Source organism: Phodopus roborovskii, unplaced genomic scaffold (assembly GCF_943737965.1).
Source record: "Phodopus roborovskii unplaced genomic scaffold, PHOROB, whole genome shotgun sequence".
NCBI classification, from domain to species: Eukaryota; Metazoa; Chordata; class Mammalia; order Rodentia; family Cricetidae; genus Phodopus; species Phodopus roborovskii.
The window spans coordinates 8,741,777-8,756,738 of record NW_026126514.1 but is presented as its reverse complement, the minus strand read 5'-3'; the positions used below and the strand labels follow the sequence as shown (position 1 = coordinate 8,756,738).

At 40.6% G+C, this 14,962-nt stretch overlaps 1 pseudogene; it reads right to left on the bottom strand.

The window, feature by feature from the left end:
* The window catches only part of LOC127230734 (PRELI domain-containing protein 1, mitochondrial-like), a 47,911-nt pseudogene extending 35,929 nt beyond the window's left edge, over nucleotides 1-11,982 (bottom strand).
* Between the last annotated feature and the right edge of the window lie 2,980 nt (nucleotides 11,983-14,962).

Below are 14,962 nucleotides of genomic sequence, written 5' to 3'. Positions count from 1 at the left end.
CTCTCTCTCTTTCCTATCTTCTATTCCTAACCAGGTTCAATATTCCTGGTCGCACATGTTTTCCTTTCCTCCCCCTCATTTTCTCCTACTTCTCTCTCCATTCGCTGTCCTCCCCCACTTCACCTGAGGTCTGGGGGACTTGTCCCTTCCCAGTTCTGTGAGGGACTTTATATGAATCTCTTAGAATACACCTTGTATCCTAGTTCATCTGGTGATGTGAATTATAGGTTGGTGATCATTTGATCTAGGTCTAAAATCCATATATGTACACTGGGCAGTTTTATTCTATACCATGTTAAACTACTAGAAAAAAAACACAAGCCAGGAAAATTTTTACATGACCAAATAATGACTCATACTACAAGTTTGTTTCTGATCTTTTGAATATTTTCACTGTCTAGATGACATATTTCCTATTTTGATTATTTTCCTGATTATATATGACTTGTCATGCCTTAAACTAATTCTGAGGTAACCTTAGCTTAACTTCTACGAGCAATACAGTTTTCATTATTGTCTGGGTAGGAGGAATTATGAAGGGATGTAATATTCATTGTAAAGAAAAAGGAAACTGTTTTAGGGTTTTTATTGCTATGAAGATACATCATGATGCAAATTTTTATACAGAAAAACATTTAATAGGGGCAGTTTCAGAGATTTAGTCCATGATCACCATGGTAGGAAGCATGGCAACAGGCAGTCAGACATGGTGCTGGAGAAGGAGCTGAGAGTTCTACGTCCGAAGACACAGGCAGCAAAAAGTGAACTGGCTTGACCTTCTGAGACCTCCAAGTCCACCCCCTAGTGACACACTTTCCCCACCATAGCCACATCCACTCCAATCAGGCCACACCCCCTAATAGTGCCATTCCTTATGGACCAAGTACTCAAACACTTGAGTCTATGGGGGCCATTCCTTGTTAAACAATGACAGAAATTAAGGGGAAAAACCCCAATCTCCAATTGATTTTATCTATGATTCTGGAATTAGCATGCATCTAGACTTTGTGACATAGCCCTAGCAAATTCTTCTTAGTGTGGAATCCAGACTCGCATGGTTCTGTTTTAAGGGTCTTTTGGATTGCCTTGTCAGTTATTCATTTAGCTGTTTCATATTTCAGAAACACCTGAAAGTCTACCAAACTGCTGAGGAAGGTCTGACATAGCGGTAGTAATGACTGTGCTTCTGTGGCTTGAGCAATATGGTAGGGAGAGATGTTTAATGTTGGGGTTTCAGTGGGAACCTTGATTCTATCAACCTTTTCAATGAAGGCTGAAAATAAAAAACCAGCCATTCAAGAATGTAAATGGATAATTCAACTGGTCTTTGAAAAGAGATTATTTTTGAGAAGGCAATCTGTTATATTGCTCAGATTTATGGGAAGAATTATTGTCGTGTGTATGTGTGTGTTTAACAAAATAATTTAAACAGTTCATGTGAATTCTGAGTTGATGTACATTGGTAGGATTATTGCTTTGAGCAGTTTCCATTTAAATTTTTTGCCCATATCTAGTAAAGTGTGAGAAATCTGTGTACTTCATCTTGGAAGGTAATTGTATAGTTGACTTTTTCTTTTCACCTATACTGATTTACTGAGTTTATCCTTGTTTTTGGTGGTGCTGGAGAGAGATATCAGGGTCTAATGCATGGAGGCAATCATTCTATCACTGGTACAAACCCTAAGGATCCTTTTTATGATTTCATTATATTTTTGATACTTACATAACCAGAATTCTTCTGAGAAATAAAACCAATAGAATGTTCTTTTGTCTGTCTGACTCTATGCATATTAAGGCTCACACAGTAATGGAAACTTCCACATATAGCTTGTACAGGGAAGGCTGGCTAGCTAGGGACCAGGATGAGGCTAATGCTGTGGGGTAGGTCTACCAGCAGGATTTTCCCTTCTCTAGGAAAGCTTAGTTATTTTCTGTTAAAGCCTTGCACTGATTGGATGAGACTCATGACATTTCTGCTTTGCTCAAAGTCTACTGTTTTATGGGGATGGAATGAGGGCTCAGTGGTTAAGAATAAGTAGGAGGTTCTGAGTTGAGATTCCATGTAAAATTCTTGGCATCGCTACATATGCTTGTTATTCTAGTGCTGTGAAGGGTGAGCTAAGTAGGATCAAGATAATTTGTCTCAAGGAAATAAGGTTGAAAGTGGTACAAGAGGAGTCCTAGAGTCCTTTTCTGGCTTTTGCATGTGTACACGGGCACATGGACCCTTCCATATACATATGCCACATGTAAACACACACATATACAACCTTGAAAAATTATTATTTTAAACATTGATCACATCTTAAATACCATCACAGAAACATCTAGGATGATGCTTGGCTAAATAACCAGGTATCATAGCTCATTCCAACTCATATGGAAGGCTAACCATTATAATACCTTATGCATTTTTGTATCCATCTGTTACAGCTTTAGCTGTAAACTTGGCATAGCTTAGAGTCACCTGAGAGTTTTAATTAAGAAATTGACTAGATCAAATTGGCCTGTGAGCATGTCTGTGGGGAAAGTCTTGATTGTTAATTGTTGGAGAAGGATACAGCCCATTGAGGGGGCCATCATTCCTAGGCAGGTAGGCCTGGGCTGTACAAGAAAGTTAGCTAAGTATGAACCTAGAATGAACCAGCAAAAATTCTTCCTCCATGGTTTGTGTTTAAAGATCCTGCTTGAATTTCTGCCCTGATTTCCTTTGATAATGCACTGTGGCCTGTAAGAGGTAATAAATCATTTATTCCTCTAAGTTTCTTTGGCCAGAATATTTCATCATAGCAACAGGTGTCAAACTAGAATGCCACTTCAGGATTTTCTTGAAATTGAAGCAAGGTATATATTGTATGAGAAGGAAAATCTAATTTTTCTTTGTGTTATTTAATATTTAAAAAAAGATGTATCAGTGTCTTTTCTCTGTTTAGTTCTAGCAGTATGTCATTGGGACATAAGAGTCATATGGAGCCTACAGTCAGCTTTTGTTATCCTAGTTAATAGAAGGTTAAGCCTTCATTGAGCCCCTCTCTGGACCTTTAACAATCCAAATACCACTTATGAGGATGAGCAGACACCTAGTTTTATGCTCCTCAATCATCTTAGTAAACACTCTTGATTGCCACAGTCAGCAACACACCTCTAATTCTAAGTAAGTAATCCATAGAAAGAGTCATGTAGTGTTAGGGTGTCACATGCTGCTAGAAAAGAAGGAGAAACACATAATAGGTAGAAACCAGGGGGTAAAATGTATATTTATGAAGGTTAGTCAATAATAAAATTCAATAGCAACTAGACTTGAATTTTTAACAAGTTTATTGTTTGAGAATTTAGTAATGAACCTTCTGTGTTCTGATCAAATGCTCCACTAGTTCATCCTCTCCAGCTCCACACCTTTTTCCTTCCCAGTTCTACGGAGTCCACTTAGTGCTACCTCTGTGTACATGGGTACAAGGCTATCCTTGTAGCACAGACAGTCTATTAGGGGCAGCATCCCTGAAGAAAACTTTCCCTTCCCAGGTTGCTATCAGCTGCCAATAGTTCTTCAGTCAGGCACAGGACTTTGTGAATTAATTCTGTGAGTTTATGTGTATCAAAACCCTGTCATGTCCAGGAAACACTATTTTGTGGTACTCCTTCACTACCTCTATCTCTTATGCTCTTTCTGCCTTCTTCTTTGAGATGATCACTGAGCATCCTTGGGAGGAGTGGGTGTGATGTAGAAGTTATACCCCAGGGTGAGCACACTACAGTCTTTAGGTCTCCATACTAGATAGGAATTCTTATATCTAACTTCAAATTCCTGCTGCTATTCACAAAGCTCTTTTTCTTTCTTGCTATTAGTAGAGAGAGTAAGTTTTTAGTTGGGGGCAGGAAGCATGTCTGGTTAAGTGCTTATCACTAGGCTCAGAAGCTGTGGCCAGGAGAACAAGGTTTGCAATATAAATGTGGCTTCTGGGAGTCTTGGGTGGGGATCAATCTTGGAGTAGGGTATGGGTGAAGAGGAAAAGGAAATAGATGAGAAAGAGATGTTAAGGGGGAATATTTCTTAGTGGAATATGCTTGGATTAGGAAGCTACTGTAAGTGACTTGTCAATTATGGCTTTTTCTCATAATTAGTGTCTCAAAACACTTTAATAATGATAACAACAACAACAACAACAACAACAACAACAATAATAATGATTCCTAATAGAATGTGAAGATATTCTCGAAAGGTTCACTAGTCAGTCTCACCATACTTTTATTTGAGGATACTTATTAAAAACTTTCCCATACTGGGGTTGGAGAGATGGTCCAGCAGTTAAGAGCACTGGCTGCTCTTGCAGAGAATGGGGTTCAGTTCCCAGCACCCACACAGCAGCTTAAAACCTTCTGTCACTCCAGGTTCAAGGAGTCAGGTGCCCTCTTCTACACTCTGTAGGCACCAGGCATGGGCATACATAAACACAGATAAAATAAAAAAAAACTAAAATAAAATATAAAAATCTGAAAAAAATTCCTTACAAAAACCTTTAAAGAACCTGTACATACATATCGTGAGAATAAAAGATCAGAAGTACATACTGTGGAACACGGCACTCTGTTCTGGCAGGGTTGGCTCCCACAGTGCCCATCATCATTTACTAGAGGTTAATGTGAACTCAATTTGGTAGGTCACCTTCAGATATTTACTTTAAGTATATAGCTGTCTTTACTCATAAAACATCTGTGCTGTATAAAATACTGTCAATCAGAATGTGTTTAGCTATAAGTGGGAGAAACGTTGATTCAGCCCAGCTTAGTTCATGAGCACATTTGTTAGCTTGGAATGGGAAGTCTGAAGGTAGAGTGCCCCCGGCCCCCACTGTGATCAAGCTGAGTCAGCTGCCTTATTCCCACCCTCCCTCTACCCCTCCCCTGTTTTCCTACATGTATTAGCTGACCTTTCGATGGTTTTCCTATGGTGGAGTGATGTATTCCAGTTGCTTGTGGGTCTCATGCTTCCTTGTTCACATTCAGTGCCGAGGGAGGGAAGAGTCACTTGGTGGGACAGGGTTAAGTTGTGTCCACCCACATCAACAGCAACTTCAAAGCATTGTCACACACCGATCTATCTGGTTCTTAGCCAATCCCTGAGGAAGGAGCTGGATTATCATTATCAATTGAGATCAATCAGAAGCCACCCTTAGAGCTGGAATATGGTCAGTCTCCACCAAGTCATACTGGCCTGGGTGGGAAAAAAGAAATGTGTTTTGTGAACAAAGACAGGACAGTTATATAGCCAACTGGGATGAACAGTTTTTGTCACCCTGACATAAGCTAGGTTCACCTGGGAATAGGGAACATCAATTGAGAAAATGCACCAGAAGGATGCTACAGATTTTGAAACCCCTTTCCAGCCTTTTACTGCTGTCTGCCGGCCTTTGTCACTCTCATAACTTACTCTGTCACTTTCCCGAGTCTTGATATGATAACATATTGGTTGCTGGGTTGTAAGTTTTGGCTTTCTGAGACAGGATCTCCTGTAGCTCAGACTGGTCTTAAGCTTACTGTGTAACTGAAGCTGGTTTGAACTCTGGATCCTTCTGACCCCACCACACCCATACTGGGACTATAGGTGTACTTCAAATGACACTTTGTTTGGTTCAGTTGAACCCATTTATTAGTGATATATAGCCAAATGCAGATATGTTACTACTCTGCAGCTGAAGTCATACAGGAACCACATTAAGGAGACAAAAGGCCAACCTCTAACCAGTCTTTCTTTGTCCTGGCTGCCAGCTCCCAAATAACCATACAAAGATTTCTTATTAGTTATGAATGCTTGACCTTAGCTTAGGCTTGTTCTTAACTAGTTCTTATAACTTAAACTATCCCATACCTCTTAATCTACTTCTCTCACATACTTGTTACCTCATCTCCACTTTGCCCGTCCTGTCTGCTTCCTGTGTCTGGCTGGTAAGTCTGCCTTTTTTCTTTACTGAGACCTTTCTGTCCCCAGAAGTCCTGCTTAATCTCTTCCTACCTAGATATTAGCCATTCAGCTCTTTAGTTAGTCAATCATAGTGATGATTTCCACAGTGTAAAGGAACATTCTGCAATGCCAACCAGCTCTGGGCCCTTAGCTTGTTACCTGTTAAAGCAGGGTGTGTGCTTTTATCTGCCTCATCCTCATACTCTATCAACAGCTTTGTTGTAAAACAACATATTAGGCCACAAGGCCAGAATGTTTATAGATGAAAAGCCCTTATAAGTGAGCCAAGCTAAAGCTATTTGGGGTGAAGATGGCTGTGCAAATGACAAACAATTCAAGGGGGAATTATTACCAAGGAAAATTTCCATCCTATAAAATATAATCAGCTCAGATGCCAGATAAAAGCTCAGAGCAAAATCACAGCATTTACTCTTGGTTGACCTAAAAATCACATATTCTGAAGGTCATATAGCTGAGCTATGCATTATTAGTTTCCCACTAGCTTACTGGAGATAATACCTCTGATGTGTGGGTTAAATTTGAAGGCATTTAGCATTTGCTAAAACCATTGACTCTTTGCTGGATCCAGTTACTGTTTGAGGAATGACTAAACTGAAATAAAAGGCTTGGAATTTTGTCTTCATATTGTGTCTGTTCCTTGTACTATTTAAGCCTTTGAGTAAGACTTTGTTAAACCATCCATGGAGACATATCTGTCATCTGTAAATATTTTATCTGAGATTATAATGCAGCATGAACTTGGCCCATTACTCATTCACAGTGAGTCTGCATTCTGTTGCACTCTTTCACTTCCTTTGCATGTCAAACACCTGTAGCCTCTTGGCCTTATTATAAGGCTCAGGCTGAGTCACGAGCCTGGAGTGTCCTGCAGGATGATGCATAACTCAGCAGCCCCTGGGTTAAGTTGAAGCCCCCAAGCACAAGGCCAGCAGTTCATGTACAAGAACATCTTTTGAAACCATAGCTGTGACTAATGTACAATTCTCAAATGTTAGCTCACCCTAAGAAGGGAAGAAACATCTCCTGTTCCTTTGTTACCTGGACATGCTGTTCACCTCTGGTTATCACTAGCCTCCTTAGCTAGAGTCAGCTGGCTCAAGCTGATGTCCCAACGGAGGAACCTTGCTTGTCTTGTCTGTAATACGGAGATTTCCTTACTTCTTCTGTTTTCATTCTGTGAGATCTCCCTCTGTCCATATGGAGCTCAGCCATTAGTTTGTTGGTTCCTGTGCAAGCTGAAAGCCCTCCGGGTCACAGGTGCTTCACAGTGGTATCCAAGGCGATGATTGAAAGTCACAGGCACAGCAATAAGCTAGCAGTTAATTTCGTCTCAGAATCATATTTCTTTTCTGCACCATTCTGATGGCAGTCAGAGGGGAGTACAGCGATTCTTGTATCAAAATCTTCTCTGATGATGTGTCTTGCAAGAAGGTAGATGACTGAGTCAGAAGTGACCTGGGCCTCACAGGACCAGCTAGTTATCTGAAGATGGGGGATTGATGACATTGAGTCTCTTTGGCCTGAGGACCTGTGGAGCTATGAACAGCCTTACCCTGGGGTAGGAGTAGGGGCTTCTAGAGAGTCTGACTCCTCAGTGGGAGCAGGAGGAAGATGACAGAGTTGAAGCATATTATTTTCACAGAGGGAGGAAGTCTCTATAGGGTCTCAGCACATAGGGAGCTGGGTGTGGAGGAAGAGGGAGATGGACACAGACACTGTGAGTCTGTGCTGTCACTGCCTTCTGGTCCTTTTACCTGTCTTCAGGAGGCGAAGACCACTCTGAGGGTCATCTGCAGTTATCCCTCTTATTCATACTTTGTTTTAAGATGATTGTGTTTCAACCAGTAGATATTTGGAGAATGATGTTATCTATGAGGAACAAAGCTAAAGGACTCCTGGCTTCTGCCTTTCTTTGTTACTACTCTCTCTGTACCCGGACTGCTTACTCAGAGGGAAGGTGGGTGATTTGTGTAAGCATTTGGAAGGCTCAGATGGGATATAGGGATTCTGGCACTCAGGAGTAACAGAATACTGAGTGTTAAAGCTCAGATGGAAAGGTATTCTGGCAATTGGGAGCCAAGGAATACCACAGGTCACAGTAAGGACAGTAGCTTACAGCCCTGCTTCAGGGAAAGGCTTCCCCAATGTATCTGCTCTGCTCTGGCAGGAGAGGGTTTCCTCAGAGAATCTGTTACAGTTCGGCTCCAGAGTGTAACCACTTGGCTTTGCCAGGGGAAGTCTTCCCCAGAGAAAAGTGGAGTCCTGCTCCACTCCACCCAGGGTCGTCTCTGAGTCTCTGCTCCGGGAAAGAAAGTCTCACACAAACCTCATTCAAGGGATTTATTGGGAGGGAAGAAGCCAGGAGGAGCTCAAATAGCCAGATCTGAACAGACACAGGGTTTATTTTTATTTTTTTTTAATTTTTTTATTTTATTTAATTTTATATAACAAAGTCCAATTAAATGAAAACAAACATTTATACACAATATTTGGGAATTTGGGCATCGTTCTTTCCAAGCTACTTTCTGCTGGTAAGGGGCGCTGTCTTGGGGGGATTCGAAGAAGATTCAGATATCCTGGCTGTAATCTGTAGAGCTGTTTTGTCCAGCTGTTTTGAATGTAGGATTAGCTTGTACTCTGTTTCAGGCAGTCTGGCATGATCAAACCACATTAGTCTGGAAGGAATCCACATCTTTTCATTTTCCAGGCACAGGGTTTATATAGGAACTCTTAGGGACAGAGTTTTCCAGGGAGATTTCCACCGTGGGGATTGGTCAGATTTCAATCCCTGAGAGGCTAGACTTCTTACTGAGGGATTGGTTGTTCTTTTGCACAGATTTAGGGACACATTTGGTTCTGGTTTCAGGGCCAAAGTGTGTTTCTTTCATTGGTCCTTTTTAGCTCTTTGGCTTTAATTTCAGGACCAGGTTGTATTTCGTTCACTGGCTCTGATTCTAGGGACAAAGTGTGTTTCTTTGGCACTGGTTTCGGGGTCAGGGCATGCTTCTTTGGCTCTGGTTGCAGGGCCAGAGTGTGTTTCTTTGGCTCTGCTCAGGGTGTGTTTCTTTAGTTGGCCTCTTTTCCCTTACAATTTGACCACCCCGTTCCTGAACTTGCCAATCTTTGGTGCAAGCACAGTATTGCCAAGAATGCCCAAGGTACCCCTTGCTCTGTAAGCCCTTAAAATCACTTAGCGATGCTTATCAACCCCTAATATTAATGGGTAGTGATGAAAAACACAGATAGCTTCCCAGAACTGACAGCACAAAATCAATCTGGTCTCGGCTACTTTTTTTTTTTTTTTTTTTTTTTTTTGTCTAGGGAATGTTAAAAAATATAGAAATAAAGCAGAACATTTTCAACGTTTACTTTATAAGAAACTTTTTCTATATTATTACTACTGAATTTTTGAGACAGAACTCCATGTAGGTCAGGCTGGCCCAAAACTTACTTTATAGTTTGGGATGACCCTGACTTCTGACACTCCTGTTTCTCTATCCCAATGCAGGGATTACAGGTATACACAACCTCCCCTAGTTTTCATGACAACAAACCTATGGTTTTGTGCATTCTAGGCAAGTATTCTACCAACTGAGCTATATCTCAAGACCTCTATGTTATTTTAAGGGCTAAGCTGCAATATATATATATATATATATATATATATATATATATATATAGTTGAACTCTGAAAAAAGAAAATATATTAGAAACATAAATTCTTTTAACAAATTTAAAAATTTTAAATTATGTCTGTAATATTTTAGGAAGTGGTCATAATAGTACTAAATTGGTCACACAGGAAACAATGGGCTGGTATGGAGAGATGGCTATATGATCAAGGTATTGTCTTTAATATGAATATCAACTCTGTCATCATCACAGTATACACAGTGGGCTTCAAAACACCACATGACAGGGAGCTCAGAAGGAAGGATTAGCTTTTATGTTGCCAGCAATCACAGTAAATACTCAATTTTGGTTGGGTTTTGGGTTTTAGTTGGACTTAAGAAGTTTTGATTGATTGGCTTATATGTTCCCAGCAATCACAGTAAATACTCAGTTTTGGTTGGGTTGGACTCAGGAAGTTAAGCAAACAGTTTTACTCATTAAGACTCAGACTTTAGGAGTTGGGCACCTGGATCAATGGATAATAAGCTTGCTGTGCAAGTCTGAGGGACTGAGTTCAGATCCCAGCATCCACAAAAGAAGCTGGGGGTGACTGTGAAAGTGGCCGTGTCCCCAGTGCTATGAAGGTAGACACAAGAGGATTGTTGGGGTTTGGTGGCTGCCTGCCTAACTCCAGATTCAGAGACAGACCTTGTTGCAGAGGATGAAGGTGGAGAATGACAGCAGAATACCCAGCATCCTCCTCTGGCCTGATGTTCCAGAAAAACAAAACAAAACAAAACAAAAATCAATTCATATTTTAGAGCCCAGGAAGAGAGCCTGGCCTGTGAACTGCTTGGTGGGTAAAAAAGAGGGCTAAAGTTCAGACCCCAGCACTCATGTAAAAGCTGGGTGTGGTAATGGATTCTTGCAATCCCAACACTGAGGAGGTAGAGACTGGTGGCTTGTGAGGGTTGACCGTCAGCTTGCCTAGCCCACTGTTTGCATTTGGCCAATGAGAGATTCTGTTCTCCATAACAAGCTGTAGGGGTCCTGAGGGTTGATATCTGTGGCTAACCTCTGACTTACACACATACATATTCCCAGGAATGCATGCACACATGCATGCACGCATACACTTCCGTGCATACACATACCCTTTTGTGCACACTTGGGAAGCTGAGCCAGGAGCATCATGGGTGTGAAGCCAGGCTGGTCTTGGGCTACTGAGTAAGAACCTATGCAAAAAAAAAAAAAAAAAGGGAATAGAACTCTATGTCTGCTAATAGCAGTAAACATTACATCCCTAGGAATCTTCTTGCTGAAATTTAATTCAACAAGCATTTACTGAATGCTTAGTTACAGTCAAAGCTCCTTACAATGGGCTAGAACTATGGGCACTAATCGAGCCTTCCAGGAGCTGAGCTTTCATACGTATGCAAAATAGCAGAAGCCTTTATAAAGAATTAGTCTAAAATAGTACTATCATTCTTTATTCAGAGGCTGCTTATGCCTGGAGGAGGCATTGACTGAATCTTTTCTTGAGAATTATAAGTCTGTATGCCTAGAATTGAGTGAGAGAAGGGCCAGGCACCTCCACTCAGCGTGCAGATTTGGCTGTATGCCCCGTTTTAATCTACCACAGTGTTACACTTATCCTTGCCCTGGAGCACAGAACCCCTGCAGTTCAGTTCCCCAGCAGTGTGCCTATTCTCATCTATGCTGGTGTGCTAGGAGGAGGGCACCAGATGCAGAAGTTCAAGAAATTTTCTGGGCTTAACGCTGTGCCCCCCTTCACCTAGAAGGTAACCTTTGTCTCTTATTTTTCAAGATATCTTGTCTGAACACTTTCCAGTTTCCTAAAGCTGTGAATATTAGGTACTGTCATTGCGTTAATCAGTGTATTTGAAAAAAAGTTCTATTTTTTTTATATGTCTGTGTGCATGTATGATATAAATGTGTGGGTATCTTTGGAAGCAAGAATAGGGTGTCCAATCCCTTGGAGCTGGATTTGCAGGCAATTGGGTGTTGGAGACTGAACTTAGGTCCTCAGGAAGAGCCGCAAGTGTTTTTAACCTTGGTTTAGTACTCACATGATTCATGTTTTGCTGTAGTGATCCACCTCTAGGCTTCTTCTTAGTGTTTGAAGCCTTTTAATGTTCATTGCTTTCTTTTTATATTTTTGAGAATACCTAGGTCCAAACTTGTGTCTTAGACACAGAATGAAGACCCACCCATCATTCTGAAGGTTGTTCCCAGTCCATGATACAAGTCAGTCCAAATGGCATCTCTCGCCTGTGCTCCACGTTGACAAAGCAGACTCCAGGGTTGGAGCACATCACCTGTTCTGTGAGGCATATTGTGATATAATACATCACAATGCCCTTACACATCGGTAACTTCTTCAATAGGCAGACTGCTACTCTGACAGTCTTCCCAACACCACACACACACACACACACACACACACACACACACACACACACTGTTTATTTTCTGATATCCAAGCATCCTGATCAGCTTGTTCTCTTAGCTAGAACACCATAGTCCCTGCTGAGTGACTGATTGCCTTTTAGGAATCTTCATTTTGATTATTTTCACAGTCTGCTATCGCAGTATGATATGTACATGGGAACTCCACCAAATGATGGTATCATGTTGTCCACGATTTCCCACACACTCTGGGGTGAATTGAGTACTTTTATTTTAGTAGTTTTCTGCAACAGAGTACAGTGGGTAACAATTTAGCTCACAGTTATTTTGGGGGATGGAGTGACATTTATAAAGCAAAGTAGTTCCAGGAATATTGCTAAAAGCCCACATAACATTCTTATTAGAACCTGCTACAGAGGCAGTAGGCACGGAAAGGAAGGGTAGATAACTCGTGTCCTCATGACCCAGATGGCCTTCTCTCCTTCCACTCCAGTCACTGACATCCAGAGCATATCGTGTTTCCCAGTGAATTTTGTGGGCAAAATACTAAGATATATTAAAGAAAGGCAGTGGCATTCCCGTAGACATGCCGAGTCTAAACTAGTGTTATTTCCCCAACTTCATAAGTCTGCTGTTCTCCTTAATTAAGCAATGAAAAATTAAGGTTTAACCTATTCTTGGTATAACTTATGTAAACATATGTTTTCTTTTTTTTTGATTTTTTTATTTAATTTTATATAACAAAATCCAATTAATTGAAAACAAACATTTATACACAATATTTGGGAATTTGGGCATCGTTCTTTCCAAACTACTTCCTGCTGGTAAGGGGCGCTGTCTTGGGGGATTTGAAGAAGTTCAGATATCCTAGCTGTAGTCTGTAGGGCTGTTTTGTCCAGCTGTTTTGAATGTAGGATCAGCTTGTACTCTGTTTCAGGCGGTCTGGCGTGATCAAACCACATTAGTCTGGAAGGAATCCACATCTTTTCATTTTCTGTGGAAACAAAAATAGAAATCCTTTTCCCCAGTAACTTGTTCTTCAAGTTAAATTTTGGAGTCAAAGCATTTTTTTTAATTTATTATTTTACATGTAAACATATGTTTTCTAAGCCCTTTATTGAAACAGAAGGCAGATGTGTGATTGTCAGGGCCTGGGAGAGGTACCCTGAGGAAAGAATGCCAAGTGGATCTAATAATGGTAGTTGTTCACATTGTAGACATGCTAAACACCACCAAACCCTTTCCTTTAGAATGATTAATTTTATGTGAAAATCACGTCAGAAAAAGCAAACAAAAAATGCAACTTCCAGGTCCCAAACATCTCAAGCCTATTGTTTGGCCCAACCAAAACAATAGTCCATTTGCTTTAAACTACAGGACAAAAAATCCTTCAAAGATTGATAGAAAGACCTTATCCTCTTTTTTTTTTTTAAATAATTTACTTTATTTTATGTGCATTGGTGTGGAGATATCAGATCCCCTGGAACTGGAGTCATAGACAGTTTTGAGCTGCCATATGGTTGATGGGAATTGAACCTGGGTCCTTGGGAAGAGCAGCCAGTACTCTTAATCACTGAGCCATCTCCCTTTCAGCTTTCTAACTGTTGGCAGATCTATTCCTTTTCCACAAGCACCTGACTCATTACCCTCACCTCCCATTGAGACCCCAGGAGTGCTAGCTTTTGCTAATTCAGTACTGTCAATGATCCTGCTTTCTCAACATCATCTGTATAGTGCCCTGGCTGCTTGAACTTATTAAAAGATATTTTTATCTATATAGGGATAGATTTGACTATACTACTGCATTCTCTTCAACTTTACTTACAGTGGCATGGGGTTAGTCAGTTTTCGGTTTCAGTGACAAAATACCAGTGAATAACCAACTTGGGAAGGGAAGAAGGGCTCATTTTGGCTTGTTAGAGAGGCTCATGGTTGTCCAAATTGCTCTTAGGTCTGTGTCAGGGCACAAACCTATGGCAAAGGAGACTAGCCAGTTCATGGTGGCAAAGAAGGACGGAGGCAGAGAGGATGAAGAAAGGGAGTGAAGGAGTGGGGTGGGAGAGAATGTCTGTCTTGGGATAAAATATGTCTTTCCAACTCTCATATGCAGTGACCCACTCACTCCAAGTAGAGCCCTAGTAGCCTATTCAGGCATGAGATTAGAACCCTTAGATCCAATCAGCTCTTGAAAGTCTCTAGTGACTCTATTTGTATTTTTGGTTATTCTTTCCTCTGTAATGTTATGAATATATCTGCTCATTGATGAAAAAGTTTAGCAGTCATGCAATTCACACTCTTCTGTGGTGATCAGAGGCCTTTCCTGAAATTGTGACATGAGTGCTGTGTTTAAACTAAGATGATGAGAAACATTTGTTCATTCACACTTAGCCTATGGGAAGATCTAACAGTTAAGGCAAATGTATTTAGCAATTAGCATTATTCTTTAAAGTTTTTCTGTCTCCATGGTTTAGGATTTCTAGACCTGGAGAATAACACTGTACAAAATGTTTTTATTTTGTGAAATACCATTTTTAATGGACATATAACAATTACACACACACACACACACACACACACACACACACACACATATATGGGACACAAGTGTGGTAACTTCAAACATCCATAAAATATGTAATGATCAAATAGAGACATTCATATTTCCATTTCCTTGACTATTTTTCATTTTGTTGAGGTAGGAAACTTTGAACTCCTCTTCTCTAGTTCTTTATGAAATATATAACACATCTTTTATGAATAATACATCAGATGAATAGTTTTGTAACCTAAGAGAATGATTTGAATCTGTGTTATTACCTCTCCTCTTCCATCCCTGTTGGAAATAGTCTTAGTGTTTTGGGGAGCAACAGACATTTCCCTAAAATCATGGCCTGTTGCCACAGTCCATCTGAGGGAGGGACCCAGAACATAAGACTCTGA